The 16185-nt window shown below is 47.7% G+C and overlaps 1 long non-coding RNA gene across 1 annotated transcript; it reads left to right on the top strand.

Annotated features, from left to right (window-relative positions):
* Positions 1 to 12407: 12407 nt before the first annotated feature.
* LOC148852834 (uncharacterized) lies at positions 12408 to 14006 on the top strand. The gene is made up of 2 exons (XR_016099811.1): positions 12408 to 12567; positions 12667 to 14006. It is a non-coding gene; the product is annotated as an uncharacterized LOC148852834 (long non-coding RNA).
* The last annotated feature ends 2179 nt before the right edge of the window (positions 14007 to 16185 follow it).

Genomic DNA, 16185 nt, shown 5'->3' with positions numbered 1-16185 from the left:
TACAAATTGTGTTTTCTACCCTGATTTTTTTTTGATAAATCCCAGTAAAGTATACAGGAAGGGCCTAGGAATGAAGGAACCTGATGGAGCGCAATCCGATCGGTCTTAGCTGCAATGATTTCGCCTCTGACTGGAGCGACGGGGAGCCTGAAACAGAGAAGATGAAGGAACTCTGGGGGGAACCCGGTGAGATAACTCCAAAGCTCAAGTTAGTATTCTCTCAAAGGCAAAGTAAAGACCAGATGGCACAAAGTTCACAACCTTGTTGTTGGGGGTAGGGGGCCTTTTATAACCACTTCACACACTCACTCCGAAGCCCTTGTCAAGTCGGGTATGATTACCCTTGCTTCTATCAGTTTGGGTGTCGTCCTTTCTGTTGGGACAGAACCGCCACTGCTCTTTGTCAGAACCGTCTCTTTACATCAATTGCCCCCCACTCCTCACGCCAAGGGTCTTGCCCTGGCGCGGGGAGTTTGCGAGGTGGTAGGTGGATTTGTCCCGTTCTTCGAATCTTGACAGGGCGAGGTGCTTTGCCAGGGTTCTTCGGTTTTCTGGAGCGTCCGAAAAGGTGGGAGACGTGCCTACTACTTATAAATGTTGACGAACATGGCAATGCACGTTTATTTTAAATTTCAAAAAATTGCACCGCTGGGACGTGACAGCGGGTCTTTTAATTTTGAAAAGAGCGCGCCACTGCCGTTTTGATGAGATGTGCACTAGCAATTGTCAATTGCAGAGAGATGTGTGCGGCGTGTTGTCAGTTTTAGAAAGACGTGTGCTGACGTTTCATTCATTTCGGAGAGACGTGCGCCAATCACGTCTTGATCTCAGGGGACGTGCGGTCAGCGCGAATGCAGGCCGTCGGATTGGCTTTGATCTGCACTGTTGGTTCTTGGTTACCGTAGCTATACATAGTAGGGGACCCTAGTCGATTTGTCACTTCTGCAATTTGCTTCTTGAGCTCGCGTCCAACTTTTCGGCTCGCATCCAGGCCTTTCAGTTTGCATCTAGGCTTGTTACTTCGCCTTCAAGGTTTTTGGCTTGTTCCAATCTCCGGAGCCTTCAAAACTTTCTTCCGGTGAGTACCTTCCTGAATCCACCTTTTCTCCTCGATGTCTAGCTTTGATAGCTCAGACAATTTTTCAAGTAGGACTGATGTAGGTTCTACGAACCGAGCCGTATCCCCGACTGCCTTAGTGATCCTGAGGTGGAACTTGAGGATGACCTCGAACCCATAGGCCGAGCCGCTTCGGGTAGTTTGGTGTCTACCTCTCATCGAGGTCGGATGCTAGACAGGTTTGGTCCTTCGACCATGACGCTCGAGGGGCTCCAATCTCTACTCATCTCTTACAATCTGCCTGGGGGGTACACCTATTTCATTCCTTTGGGTAGCTTTCCTTGGGAACACGATCCTGATGAGATCGTGATTTATTGAGAGCAGCTCCCTGCGGGGCTGCGACTGCCTTTCCACCCCCTTCTCGTCGAGGTCATAAACCACTTCGGCGTTACTATTGGCCAGCTTCATCCGAACTCTATTCGGAACCTGGTGAGGACAGTCTCCCTTTTTTGCGAATAGAACTTCCCTTTAGAATTGGAGATATTCTCCTCTATTTTAATGCTAAAAAAACAAGCGGGTTCTCTTCCCGGGGGAAGACGGGCGTATTACCTGTCTCCTTGCCCGAGTTTCAAGCTTCTGCATGAACTTCCTAACAAGGTCCCGACGTGGAAGCGGGATTACTTCGGGGTGCGAAGTGCACAAGGGTAGGGGGAGGCCGCTCCTGATTCTGGTGTCACTCTCGATAAAGAGACGGTGAAGGGTCTCCGGAAATGGGCACAACAAGGTTTAAAGTGCCATCAGTACTTAACGGAAGCCAAGCTTATTGTGGCCGGCCTGAGTTCGGGTGGGTTTCTTAGCTTAGGTTTCTTGTTTGCTTTGTTCTTTCATTTTTTCTAATGCCGAACTCTTTTCTGCAGGTGTGATGGACACAAAGATGACTCGTGGGGGGTGCTTGTTCCAAGGCACGAAGAGGAGGAAGCGGGTTGCCAAGCGAACTCGTACTGAGCTGCCCTAGGATGAGGAGCCTCAAGTTCCAGGCCACTCGCCGGAGGATCTGCCCAGGGAGCCCGAGGTGGCTCCTTCGATGCATGAAGCGGTTGGGGTGCCTTACGCTGAGACCCCTCACACGGGTGCTCCCGCCTACTTTAGTGCCCCTGCTTACTCTGGGTCCGCTCATACGCGGGCTGGGCCCTCGGGTTCGGAAGCTCAAGGGGAGTTCAGGAGCGTGTTGTCGCCGAATTGCGCTCTTCAGAAGAGTAGGGAGGCTACTTTCCCTGAGGAGGTCGCGGCGTGGACCGATCTTCCCTTGAATCAGGTCGCCTGCCATGCCATAACTCATGCTATGGTGGTAAGTCAGATTTCGTTTGCCTTCTTTATTTTCTATCCTTCCTGCTGTTGTCGCTCATTTGTTTCTTTTGGTAGGAGAACTCTTCTATTCACGCCTTAGCGGCCTAGGTAGAGAGGAGTTCGCGACAGGCACGAGCTGCTGAGGCGGCCGCTCATGCCGTCGAAGAGGCTTTTCGTGCCGCCAAGGCGAATACCCGAGCTGCTGAGATGGCCGCTCATGCTGCCGAAGAGGCTGCTCGCGTTGCTATGGCTAGGCAGGTGATGTCTTAGCGGGATGCCGAGGCCATGGGGTAGTCGTGAAGCATATGGCAGACCTGCAGCATCAGGTCGAATACCTTCAGGAGGACATCAGGGAGAAAATGCAGATTTTTTCCCAAGGTATTGAAGATGCCAAGAAGAAGGCCGTTGAAGACTACATTGCCTTGCCGCATTTTGACGACTTGATGGTGGATTCTTATAGAAGGGGATTCAAACTGAGCCAGTGGATGTTCTGGAACACATATCCCGACCTCGACGTTAGTGCCATATCCACTTCGCGTATAACTCAGGAGATGGCCAATGCTGCCGATGGCGAGCCGGATTCTGAGGGCGAGGCTGGTCCTTCGGGTATCGTTGAAGTGCCTTCTAATGGGGAAGAAGTAGCTCCGGGCTTGTAATAATTTTTTTTTGTACTCTTCCTTTTCTTGCAATGAAATAGACAATCTTTTTGGTTAAGTGTTCCCTTTTCTGAACTGATAACATGCCCAATCTGTTTCTTACCCAGGTCATTGTACTCGCGCGACCTGTTTCGATGTTTAATACTTAGTCTCTGCTCTGCTTTATTCTTTTGATTAATGTTTTGCCGAGTTGATAATATGCCCGACTTTTCTTTGCTCGCTTATGCTGAGGTTCCTCTTGTTGGCTCTGCATCTTGTCCCTAAGGCTCTTGTAGCGATTTCGTCCACTTCGCTTGGAGGTTTATAGGTAATATCGCCATAAGTTAACAATGTTTCACGCTCGGGGTACTTGTTTGCCTTCTAAGGTTTTGAGCTCGTATGCCCTCCCAAGCACTCTCTTTACTTTATAGGGCCCTTCCCAATTTGGTCCATGTTTGTCCACGCCGGGTTCGGGCACCATAATCTTACGAAGAATCAGGCCGCCAACTCAGAAGCTTTGCTGCTTTACTCTAGCGTTGTAGTACCGAGCTACCTGATACTGGTAGGCCGCTGTCCGGATGTGCGCGAGATCTCTTACCTCGTCCAGTAGGTCAAGGTTGGTATGTAACTCATCTCCGTTCGTTTGATTATCATATGTTTCTAGTGGCAATGCTGGTACTTTGATTTCCGTTGAGATTACTGTTTAAGTGCTGTAGGTGAGGTTGAAGGGGGTTTCTCCTGTGGCAATTTTTTTCTGTAGTTCGGTGAGCCCATAAAACACTTGGTAGCTCTTCCGCCCATAACCCCTTGGCTCGATCTAGACGTGCTTTCAGTCCGCACAGGATGGCTCTATTCATTACTTCTGTCTGGCCGTTTTCCTGCGGGTGCGTGACCGATGTGAAGTTTTTCCGAAGCCCATATTCTGGCACCACTCTTGGAACTTAATATCCTCGAACTGCTTCCCATTGTCGGAGATCAGTACCCGAGGTAACCTGAAGCGACATACTATGTTCTTCCAAAAGAAGTTCTGTATGTTTCGGGCTGTAATTGTTGCCAGAGGTTCGACTTCTATCCACTTTGTGAAGTAATCTATTGCCACCACTAGGAATTTTCTCCCACCTGTTGCTGGCGGGAATGGCCCCAGGAGGTCGATGCCCCATTGTGCAAAGGGCTATGGGCTGGCGAGGTATTTAAGGTTGGAAGCAGACTGATGGTGGATATTGGCGTGCATCTGACACTTGTCGCATTTTCTGACGAGCTCGACGGCTTCTGCCTTCATCGTTGGCCTGTAGTATCCTTGTCGAAGTGCTTTTTGGGCGAGTGCTCTGCCCCCAGGTGTCCGCCGCATAGACCTTCATGGGTGTCACAGAGTACGAGCTCGGCTTCGGCAGGTCGCAGGCAACGCAAGTAGGGGAGCGTGTAGGACCGTCGGTATAACCGTTCGTCAATTATGATGTATTTGGCTGCATGGCGCTGCACCCTCTTGGCCGCATTGCGGTCTACAGGGAGGGTTCCATCTAGCAAGAAGCTCGCGAGTGGGTTGATCCAGCTCGGCTCTGTTTCGAGGACGGGAGCAACCTCCTCTGCCCCACTGAGAATACTAGGCCGAGGTAAGTCCTCTATGTACACGGTTCTCATGTTGTTGTGACTTGTGCTGGCTAACCGGGACAGAGCATCGGCCTCAGTGTTCTCTGACCTCGGGATTTGCCTAATGAAGTGTGACTGGAAGTTGAGCAGGGCCTCTTTTGCTTTCACCAAGTATGTGATCATGGAGAGCTCGCGTGCTTCGTACTCGCCCGTAACCTGGTTGACCACGAGCTGGGAATCGCTGCAGATGACTATGTGCTTTGCTCTTACCTTTTGCGCTAGGTTCAGCCCCGCTCTCAGTGCTTCGTATTCTGCCTCATTGTTAGATGCCGCGAACTCAAAGTGTTGTGCGTATTCCAACTTTGTGCAACCCGGGCCGCATAAGACTATTCCAACCCCGATGCCTTGCTGGTTCGAGGAACCATCTACATGAAGGATCCAGGGCTCCTCGTCCCAGTTCATGCTTGGCCTGACCAGGAGAGATGCCACATCGGCCGCTACTTCACGGGGTTCAGACTCTATTGGCTTGGGAGCTCCGGGTTCGCCCAAACTGGGAACCTCGGGCTCAACCTGTTGAGGGGCTTTGAGGCTAAAAGTGCACTCGACGATAAAATTTGCTAAGGCTTGAGCCTTAGTTGCGGTCCGTAGTTTGTATTGGAGATCGTACTCGCTGAGTTCGATGGCCCACTTCGTCAGCCGACCAAAGACCTTGGGCTTCAGCAAGACTTGTCTTAGGGGTTTGTTGGTTAAGACGACGACGGTGTGAGCTTGGAACTATGGGTGAAGTTTACGAGCTGAAATCACCAGTGCGTACGCTATTTTTTCTATTTGCGGGTATCTCATCTCTGCTCCCTGTAGAACTGACCACATCGTCACTTGCCGAGAGGTACAGTTCTAAGACTTCGCCCTCCTTGGGCCTGGCTAAGGTTGGCACAGTGGTGAGGTAGGTTTTTAGCTCATCGAACGTGAGCTGGCAATCTTGGGTCCATTCGAACCCTTTGCCTTTAATTGCCTTAAAGAAAGGTAGGCAGCGGTCTGCCGATTTGGACATGAAGTGGTTCAGAGCGGCTATGCGGCCGTTCAGCCTCTGAACCTCTTTTACTTTTCGGGGTGGTCTCATATCAAGGATGGCCTTTATTTTGTCCGGGTTGGCCTCAGTACCGCGCCGGTTGACAATGTACCCTAGAAACTTACCCGAGGTGACACCGAAGACACACTTGTTTGGGTTTAGTCTCATTCTATATTGACGCAGAATTTGGAAGACAAAATCCAAGTCTTTTATTAATTCCTACGAGAACTATGTTTTGACTAACATGTCGTCTACATAACATTCTATTTTCTTTCCGATTAAGGGCCGAAAAAGCTTATTTACAAGTCTTTGGAAGGTCGTCCCAGCATTCTTTAGTCCGAAGGGCATGACCTTGTAACAGTACAGGCCGAACTCGATTATGAAGCTGGTTTTTTCTTTGTCAGACTAGTCCATCTTGATTTGATTGTAGCCTGAGTATGCGTCCAGGAAGCTTAGCAGTTCATGTCCCAAGGTTGCTTCCACTAGGTGGTCAATTCGGGACAGGGGGAAGCGGTCTTTTGGGCAAGTTCGGTTCAAGTCGGTGTAATCGATGCACATGCGCCACTTGTCGTTAGCTTTTTTCACCAACATTGGGTTGGCTACCCAGCTCAGGTAATGAGCTTCCCTTATGAAGTCCGCTGCGAGGAGCTTTTCGACTTCTTCATTGACCGCCCTCCAGCGCTCTGGGGCTAAGTTGCGTTTCTTCTGTCTAATGGGTCTGACTACAGTGTCAGTGTTAAGTTTGTGAGTTATAAGGCTAGGGTCAATACCGAGCATATCTGCTGCGGACCATGCAATAATATCTAAACTTTGAAGTAAGAAATTCACCAGTTCGGTTCATAGAGGCTCCTTAACGGAAGCACTGATCTGTAGCGTTCGTGCCGGATCTGTAGCCGAGGTCTAGACTGCAACTGTTTCCTCAGTGGGTGAAGCTCGTTCCTCGCCCTACTCCGTAGGCCGCTCCAATTTGAGGTCGTCGGCTGCCTTGGTTTTTCCCTTTAGGGTGGCAACATAACATTTGCGGGACTCGAGTTGGTCGCCCCACGCTACCCCCACACCGAAGTCCGTGGAGAACTTCATTGCCAGATAATAAGTGAAGACCACTGCATGTAGAATATGCGTAATTGGTCACCCTATTATGGCGTTGTATGGGGAGGAGGTCGCGACCACCAGGAAATCGTGGTTGAGTCTTACCACGCACGGCCATGTGCCGACTTCCACAGGTACTGTTATCTTCCCGAGGGGCCTGACTTCCTCTCCGCTGAAGCCCACCAGAGGAGTGTGCGTGGGCTTCAACTCGCTTTTCTGCAACTGTAATTGGTCGAACGCCGATTTGAAGAGGATGTCCGCCGAACTGCCTGAGTCCACAAGTACGCGCCGGACTTCAAAATCGCTGATCCTTAGTTTTATGGCGAGCGCGTCGTTGTGGGGATATTGAACACATGCATAGTTAGCTAACTAGAACGCTGCTATGTTGCCTTCTTAATAGGTATGACAATACTCACCTCATCAACCAACCTCACGAGCATAGACTTATAATCCTTGATCGATTTTAATCTCTACTGGGGCTCCAAGCGGTTATTAAGACATTAATTACCAATTTAGAATCACCCTCAATAGTAATATTTTTGTTGAAATTAAGAGCCACATTATGGGCTTCCCAAGCAGCCCATGCTTCAGCCAAATTGATGGTGATAGAGCCAATGCTATATATCTTAAAATCAAGGATTTGGCCCAAGTGATTTCTAGCCACACAAGCAATTGTACAGGATCCATTGATGCAAGAGGCATCAAAATTTATCTTAATTGCATCTAAATCCGGGCTTATCTATCTAAGATACAAGATTTCTTTTTGCAAAAATCTGGATTAATATCCATGTTAGACCAAATTTTTAGAAAAGGATTTCGGGCTTTGTCAATAATATTTGGGGGGGGGGGGCATATTTTTATGGTTCTTCCATAACTGCCAGAGAAAGATTGAAAATTTCTCTCTACTGAAAGGCTATTTAGCATTCCAATTCTGTTACTAATTAGGAATTTCCACCATTCCAAAATCAAGACATTAGAACTAATGGGCAAGTTCAAAGAATCTTGAGTGGTCACTTGCCTGGCCAAGGGGCAGTTTATAAAAATGTGATCAATGTCCTCAACCTTATCACACACGCTACATGACCCATCAATATTAAAACCTCTAGAAATCAGCATTTTTTATGGAAGATTTTTATTAAGAAGCAACTACATAAAATTTTTATACTTTGGGATATTTCAGTCAAGTATGATCTTGGAAACACTTATGGTCCATTTCCACTTTTTAGAAGCATATATATGTGAAATAATGTCTATTCTTTATTTCATCTGAATTAAGATTGGAATACGTCTTAGGGTCCACTTGGTTCATAGATAGGATCAGAATTGGAATCAAAGTCACCCATTCCTAATGCTTGTTTGGTTCGGTCGGGAGTCGAAATTGGATTTCAATTGTTGTTGTTTGGTTCATTTGGAGTTGGAATTAGAATCAACTGAAAATTTTCAATTTTGTATTAGTCTATTTATTATTTTATTAGTATTTAATAATTAATGCCTTAGTATTTATCATTAATTAATGAATATTTTATAAATATACTATTATTTTATTATTAATAATAATATTTCTATTATTATATTTTATAAATAAATTATTATTTTGTTATACTTTATTATAATTTTTTGATATTATTTTTGTTTCTAATTTTAAAAATAATTTATTATTATTATTTAATGATTAATGTATTAGTAATATTTAATAAATAATATCTTTGTTTTTTATTTTTAATTTATTATTGTTATATTAATTTAGTTCTTTAATTATATTATATTAATAATTTATTATTATATTGTATTCATATTTTATTTATGCTTTGTTATTATTATTATATTTAATAATTATTATCTTTGTTTTTTATTATTAATTTATTAATATTTTTTATAATGCTATTATTTTATTACTATTGTACAACGTTTTTGTTAATGTTTTATTACTTTATTAATATTAAAGTTTTGAGGGTTTTTGCTTCTTGACAGGAATGGGAATCCCATTCCGGGGAGGGGAATGCTGGAATGGCCATTCCCCCAAGAATGGGAATTGGAATCCCATTCCTACCAAACAACTACCAGCACCTATTCCGAGAAACCAAATGGGCCCTCAAGTCTCTTCTAACCGAATTTTAAGGGCATATTCAGTCTATAAATAGAGGGGGAACTCTCCTCTATTGATAATTTCAAGTTGATAAGATCAATTGATCAAAACTAGGAGAGAATTTGAGATATTGAAGCTATATTTGGTTTGAACTAAAAGATAGGGAAAGGTGTAGAAACCTATACCAAGCAAACACAACATAAGTGTATAAATTTTTTAATAAAAGAAATTGTTGATGCTTAGATTGGCCAAGGTCAACACTATCAATTCGCTCCTAAGCTAAGGTGTCCAGCCGAGGTGTGGGCTGCCCGAAGCTGAGGTGTTTGAGGTGGTTGGGGGCAGGTAAATTGACCATGTGAACTGAGAGAGCATGTCAAAGGCCCCAGGTTGGCACCCAAGGCGAAGACTCCTATGGTTAAGTTAGAAACATGAGGCAGAAGGTGGACGAGGTCTTGGGTGCGAGCACCTAAGATGAGGCCATTAAAGAGCAGGAGATCTTAGAGAGCAATAGAAATGCTTGGAAGTTCTCGAGTTCTTGATCCTTTACCTTGTGGGGGTCACCTCCTATTTATACTTGAGGACACCTAGAGGTGTGTAACCTTGGATGGTCTAGATGCAGTTCGTACCGAGGTGCGCAATCATCAGAGGGCACCATGTGACGCCGCACAATTGGCTCTGTGAGGCCTACCCAATGCCGAGGTCTAATTGGTTCCGCATGAGGTGCCGAGGTCAGCTCTGTGTGCGCCCTAATTGGCTCTACTCTGAGCTTTGTCTCCTAATACATGTAGGCCCATTATTGGCCTAGTAGAATGCGCCTACATCATTTCCCCCCAATCTCGAGGCTAAGGTGAAGGTTTGGGCTAAGGGCTTCAGCTTCGGCTGAAGGGAGTGTTGATTGTGCCAAGAGGCATCATTGGGTCTCTTGAGGAGGTGAGTCCTGTGGTGGTGTCATCTCGATCTTGCGTTAGTAGCTAGCCGGGGTCGCACCAATGGACGACCGAAGGGATGCCTTGCCCCCTGCCCCAGTTCTACATCGTCACGATGGTGGGGCCATGGAGTTCTCAACCTTGGCTTCGAAAACCTAGGGGAGAGATTGAGGTGGCCGATCTAATGACTTGGTTGTTGTGGGAGCAGGTCGGAGCTATGCATAGAACGTGTTCTTGAATTGGCAGGTCGGGACCATGCTCGTGACAGGTCATGGAGTTGTGCTCATAGGGGAGATGGAATCCTGGGTGAACCAGGTCATGCGTTTGCTAGGCCCGCGCAACTGGGCAGGTAGGCGGGCTGCGACGAATGGACCCATTGGTTCGCTCGGCATCGTTTCGTCTTCCTGAGGCAAGCAATGCATGTTGGTTGGTAGATGGGGTCGTGAGGGTGGTCGTTGCAAAAACCATCTACTCCTGATACATGTAGGCCCATTATTGGCCTAGTGGAATGCGCCTACATCATTTGCCTCCCACTCCCGAGGCTGAGGTGAAGGTCTGGGTTGAGGGCTTCGGCTTTGGCTGAAGGGAGTGTAGATTGTGCCAAGAGGTGCCGTTGGGTCTCTTGACGAGGTGAGTCATGTGGTGGTGTCGTCTCGATCTTGCATTAGTAGCTGGTGGGGGTCGCACCAATGAGCGGCCGAAGGGATGCCTTTCCCCCTACCCCAGTTCTACATCATCGCAATGGCGAGGCTGTGGAGGCCTCGACCTCGGCTGCGGAAACCTAGGGGAGAGGTTGAGGTGGCCGAGCTAATGACTTTGTTGTTGTGGGAGTAGGTCGAAGCTATGCATAGAACGGGTTCTCGAATTGGCAGGTCGGGATCATGCTTGCGGCAGGTCGTGAGTTGTGCTCATAGGGGAGATGGAATCCTGGGTGAACCAGGTCATGCGTTTGCTAGGCCCGCACGACCGGGCGGGTAGGCAGGCTGCAACGAATGGACCCATTGGTTTGCTCGGCATCGCTTCGTCTTCCCGAGGCAAGCAACGCGTGTTGGTCAGTAGATGGGGTCGTGAGGGTGGTCATTGCACAAACCAACTACTCCTGATACATGTAGACCCATTATTGGCCTAGTGGAATGCACCTACATCCTTTGCCTCCCACTCTCGAGGCTGAGGTGAAGGTCTAGGCTGAGGGCTTCGGCTTCGGCTGAAGGGAGTGTTGATTGTGCCAGGAGGCATCGTTGGGTCTCTTGACGAGGTGAGTCATGTGGTAGCATCGTCTTGATCGTGCATTAGTAGCTGGTCGGGGTCGCACCAATGGCGGGAACGTGGAGACCTCGACCTCGGCTTCGAAAACCTAGGGGAGAGGTTAAGGTGGCCGAGCTAATGACTTGGTGGTTGTGGGAGCAGGTTGGAGCTATGTGTAGAATGGGTTCTTGACTTGGTAGGTCAGGACCATGCTCGTGACGGGTCGTGGAGTTATGCTCGTAGGGGAGATGGAATCTTGGGTGAACCAGGTCATGCGTCCACTTGGCCTGCGCGACCGGGCGGGCAAGCGGGCTGCGATGAATGGACCCATTGGTTCGCTTGGCATCGTTTCATCTTCCCCAGGCAAGTGACGTATGTTGGTCGGTAGACAGGGCCGTGAGGGTGATCGTTGCACATCCCTTAGTCATGATTTTTTTCTCGCCATTTGGTTCCAGATACCCTTGCTATCGAGTGACCTTTGCCTCTAGAGCCTTCGGCTAAATCGCCTTCCTTAGCTTCTTTTAGACTCCACCCTCGTCTTAGGTAAACAACTCATCTCCGAGTCTTGCTCTGATTCTGGTCCCAAGTGCTATGAAGTTCCCGACCTCTCGGGAGTGAGCTCCTATCGGACTCCCATGCTTGCTAGCTCCAGCTGAGGCTCTTCGGTAGCTGAGGTCCCTTCCCCAAGGCGCAAGATTGAAGTGCTGAGGGAGGGGGCTGCCTTTGGGGTGCCGAGGGATGCCAACGAGGTGGTGGTTCTCCCTGTTAAAGTGATGCATTTGTGACGCAGAGGGATCCACCCAGGTGGTAGTGAGGGAAGAGGCTCCTGAGCCCAGCTCGAGGACAGTGGTTGAGTACGCTGCCCGAGGGGTGACAATAGGCCGCCTACCACGTTCAGAGTAAGGCAGTATTCTGGACGTCGACCAGGTGAAGTCCCTGGCCACCGCTATCATATTCCCTGGTCCTATCGTCTTAGGGTTCCCGACGTCGTTAACCGGCCATGGACTCCGAAGGAGGGGGAGATCTGTGTGCACTAGCACTTCCTAGAGTTTGGCCTCAGATTTCCTCTCCATCCATTGATATCATATTTGTTGAAGTGGTATGGGATCACCATCAGCCAGTTATCCCCTAACGCCCTTAGGATCATAGTAGCCATGCTAGTAGTGTCTTGGCTTTGGGTTGTAGAGCTAATGATGAAGCTATTTCGTGCTCTCTTCATGCAAAGGAAGCACTCCACCAAGGCTGGCATGTACTATCTTCAGCCTCGGAGGGGTAAACTTGTAGATAACTCCTCGTCCGTCCACAACTGGAAGAGCAAGTTCTTCTTTGTCTCTTGTCCCAAGGGCTGGTCATTCAAGTCGAGATGGGGGGAGGTGTGCATGGGTTTGAGATGTGCCCCCCCAACTCCAGGATGAGGAGGACCACTGTGGTATCCCACCTACTCGTGCTGGGGAGGATCCAGGCCAAGCCCTTAGTGGAGGCGGTGCTCCCTTTGGTGTTCGTGGGGCTCAGCTCTGCTCCCCTCGGTAGGAGAAGTCCTGCTGCTTCCATTTAACACACTCAGTTATTTCTTCTTTTTTGGTGCACTGACCTTTTGCTTCTTTTTTTCGTAATGATTCCAATAGATGCCAAGTGAATGTTATTGGAGAGAACCCTGGCATGGAAGAGGGGCCAGCTAGGAGGCATGTTAGGAGGGAAAACGCCGAGGCAGTTCCTGTGAGAGAGGAGAAGGGGCTTGCACCTACCGGGGGAAGCTCTCAACCACATACCCCATCGGAGTAGGGGCTCCTGAGGAAAGAAGCCGGTCGAGGAAAAGCGGCAAGAAGAGGTCTCCTGAGGTGCCGCCTACACATTTGGCGAAGAGGTCAACACAGAAAGGTCATCTTGCTGAGGGCGGTGATCAAAGGGGTCCTCCCGCTACTCCAAGGGGGAGTTATGCGAAGGGACCTGCCACCAGGTCTTCATTTGCTCCCCCTTCTTCCTTAGATCCAGTTGAGGAGAGGGAGTGCCTCAACCAGTTGTTCTGCCCCAAGTGGAATGTCCGTGAAGGGAACTCCATCGATGTTGAGGGAATCAGTAGGGCATTGATGAAGGGAGAGGTCCTGCTGAGGGACCATTATGGGATAATGTAGACGGACCCCCTTGTCTTCTGGGATGAAGGGCTCGATTACTTGGTTGAGATGAGTTTCCATCAGCTTTGACTTGTTATTTGTTGGATTCCATTTGTTTTTATTGATAATGCACTTAGTGCAGGTCATTCGTCACTACGTTGGTCTAGGAGATTGAGTTAACATTCTTCTCGATCGCAAGGACCGGCTCGCGAAGAAGGACGAACAGCTTCAACTATGGGTGGCCTCTACTGAGTGCAGTCAAGACGAGGTCATCTCGGTGTTTAAAGAGAAGAAGCAGCTCCAGCAAACGCTGGAGGATGATCTGAAGGTCGGGTAGGCTCAGGTCGTCTAGCTCCAGGAGGCGCTGAAGAAGTCTGAGGAGGAGAGGGTCCTTCTCGATGGGATTGCACTAGAGGCTCAGAAGCGGGCAGTGGATGCTGAGGCCCGGGTGTCCAAGGCTGAGGCCAACAGCTGGAATGCTGTTCAGGCCTAGCAACAGACTCCAAAGTACCAGAAGTGCTTGGCCAATTATGCATCCGAGGCATATTTGGAAGGCATCAAAGATACCAAGAAGGTGCTTCTAAAGATGGTGTCAGACTTCCCGGGTGGACGATCTAGAAGTGCTCCCCGATGTCCTTCCTCCCAAAGTTATCGCCGAGGTCCCCGTTGATGTTGTTGATGTCGCCGAGGACTCCATTGCTCCTCGGCCGAGGGTGATGCGTAGCCGATCTTCTTTGTTTTTTCTCCTTTTTTTTTGTTCTTTTTTGTAAACGGGCTTGACCTCCCCTTCTGAGGCCGATATTTTTGTAGATGTTGAACGATAGTGAATCATTAAAAGAAGCCCCCTTTATTGCATATCTTATGCTATCATGCATGCATCGTTGTTTACTCTTCTTGTTCTTTTCTTCTTTTTTTTTACCAAAGGATCTATGCCCCTCCCCTTTGAAAGGTCACAAGTAGGCAAAAGACGGCCCAAGGTGACTGGTTATTTAGACGCTCACTTTAGGAAGTTATAAGGTTGTGGCCGAGGTTGAGCTATGCCACCAAGTTGTTGCTCCACTTTATTTCGTCAAGTGCTGGCTTAGGCAAGGCTGAGGTGAAGCACCGAGGCAATCGGGGTTACGTTCCCCTTAGGCGGGGCCAGGGTAAACCACCGAAGTAGTTGGGGTTACCCCCCGAGGTGAACCACCGAGGTAATCAGGGTTGCACTCTGATGCGTATTGCTTACACTAGCAAGTGCACTAGCCGCTCAAGTAATAAAGTGATGAATAGAGTATCATTCCCATGAGGACTTATACAACAACTACTAGTAATATATCAGCCATCTGTTATCTGATTAACCGAAATGTTAACCTAATCAAAACTGAATTCCTAACTAATAAACTATCTCTAGCAATTTGGATCAAACACTTTTCATGCAGTTGAGAAGACAAGCTATATGTGAACAAATTTGGTTCAACAATTAATTCTCTAGGTCATTCGATTGGATTGAGATTCAGCATTGGTTTGGTAAAATCCCAATGTTATGGACAGTCTCTCTTGAGCGCATGCTCAATCTATGCATGAGTGATGATTCTTATATCTCTATCAAGAATCTAATCCTCATGCATTTATTAAGATCAGGAGTTCTAGGGCATCATTGCAGAATTGAATGAAGACCAACCGAATTGTACAAGTTATCTCTAACATTGTATTCAATTTGGTTCTTGATTAGCATATATGAATTTCTAAACTCTTTCTCAAGCAATCTAGAAACTCCAAGAATTAAGAACAGTTCGGCCAAATAGAAATCAGATTGTCTAAATTCTTCATCAAGCAATTCGGACAGTCCAACATACAAATTCAATTCGGCTAGCTATTCTAACAATTAAAATCGTAATCAAGAAACATCAAGATTGAATCTAATCCACTCAAATAACCCTAGAGAACTAATTACAGATATGAAATTACATAAAACATGACTAAATTACAGCAGGAAAGAAGAATCAAGTGAGAAAATATCATGAAACCCTAACTTAGATCATTTACCACTTGCGCAGAATTCAAGGAAGAAGATAACCTAAATTGATCTCCTCCAATGGCTTCTTCTCCAAATTCGGATTCAGCACCTCTTCTTCTCTTGAAGCTTCTTGAATCTCCCCCTTTCTTCTCTCTTGCGTGCCTCTCTCTCAATTCTCCCAAAAGGATCTCGAACTAAAGGAGTTTGAACCCTTTTTTCTTCTTTCTCTTCTCCTTTTATAGCTTTCTCTTCAGCCCCTTTCTCTCTTCTAGAAAGTTTGCCGCCTTTAGGCTCCTTGGGTTGCACTTTGGGCTACTCTTGAGTTGTACATGGGCCTCCCTCTTGCTCGGCCGAATGGGCTCTCTTGGAGAGCTTCGGCTAGGCTCTCTCCTTGGGTTCCCCCATGGAGTGTTGCCTAGGCTTCATAGGCTGAATAGCCCTCCTTAGGCTTCTTGGATAGGCCTTTCTCCCAGCTGAGCTGAATTGCCTCCACTTGGCCTCTTTTTCATGGTTTTATGTTATCTTCCCCCTAAGTTGGTCTCCCTTGATAATTTCCTGAAATCAAGCTAAATTGAGGTAAGAATTTACACAAATCAGCATCAAAACCATGCATAAACATCAGAACTTATGTGTAATTTGCACACACATCACACTCCTCATTGCGCTAAGTTTTGAGGAGCCGAGGTGGCCGCCAACTCCCAAAAATGGGGGCGAGGTGTGTAACACCTTAGTCGACTTGGATTGCTGCTTCTTAGCGAGGTGCTTGGATTAGTGTTTGTTCATTATAGGCCAAGTGTGTTGGTCGAGGTTAGTAGTCAAGGCCCCTGCCTGTCCTTGCCTCGGTTGCGGAGGTTGGATGGACGTTTGGTTCATCGCGAACCGTATGTCTTGACCATAGTCCAGTCCGAGTGCGTAGGCCTTGGAAGAGGTTGGGCACGTCAGCTGGCCGTGTGGCCATGGGTCCTGGCCACTTAGCATAAGAACTTGCACTTATTAAAAAATTGAGCCAAGGAGAAACTTTGCACTATTATTCA

This window comes from Nelumbo lutea, chromosome 5 (assembly GCF_056320005.1).
Source record: "Nelumbo lutea isolate HS-2025 chromosome 5, American lotus-T2T, whole genome shotgun sequence".
NCBI classification, from domain to species: Eukaryota; Viridiplantae; Streptophyta; class Magnoliopsida; order Proteales; family Nelumbonaceae; genus Nelumbo; species Nelumbo lutea.
Note: the sequence above shows the minus strand (reverse complement) of the source record. Positions and strands in the feature narration are given on the sequence as shown.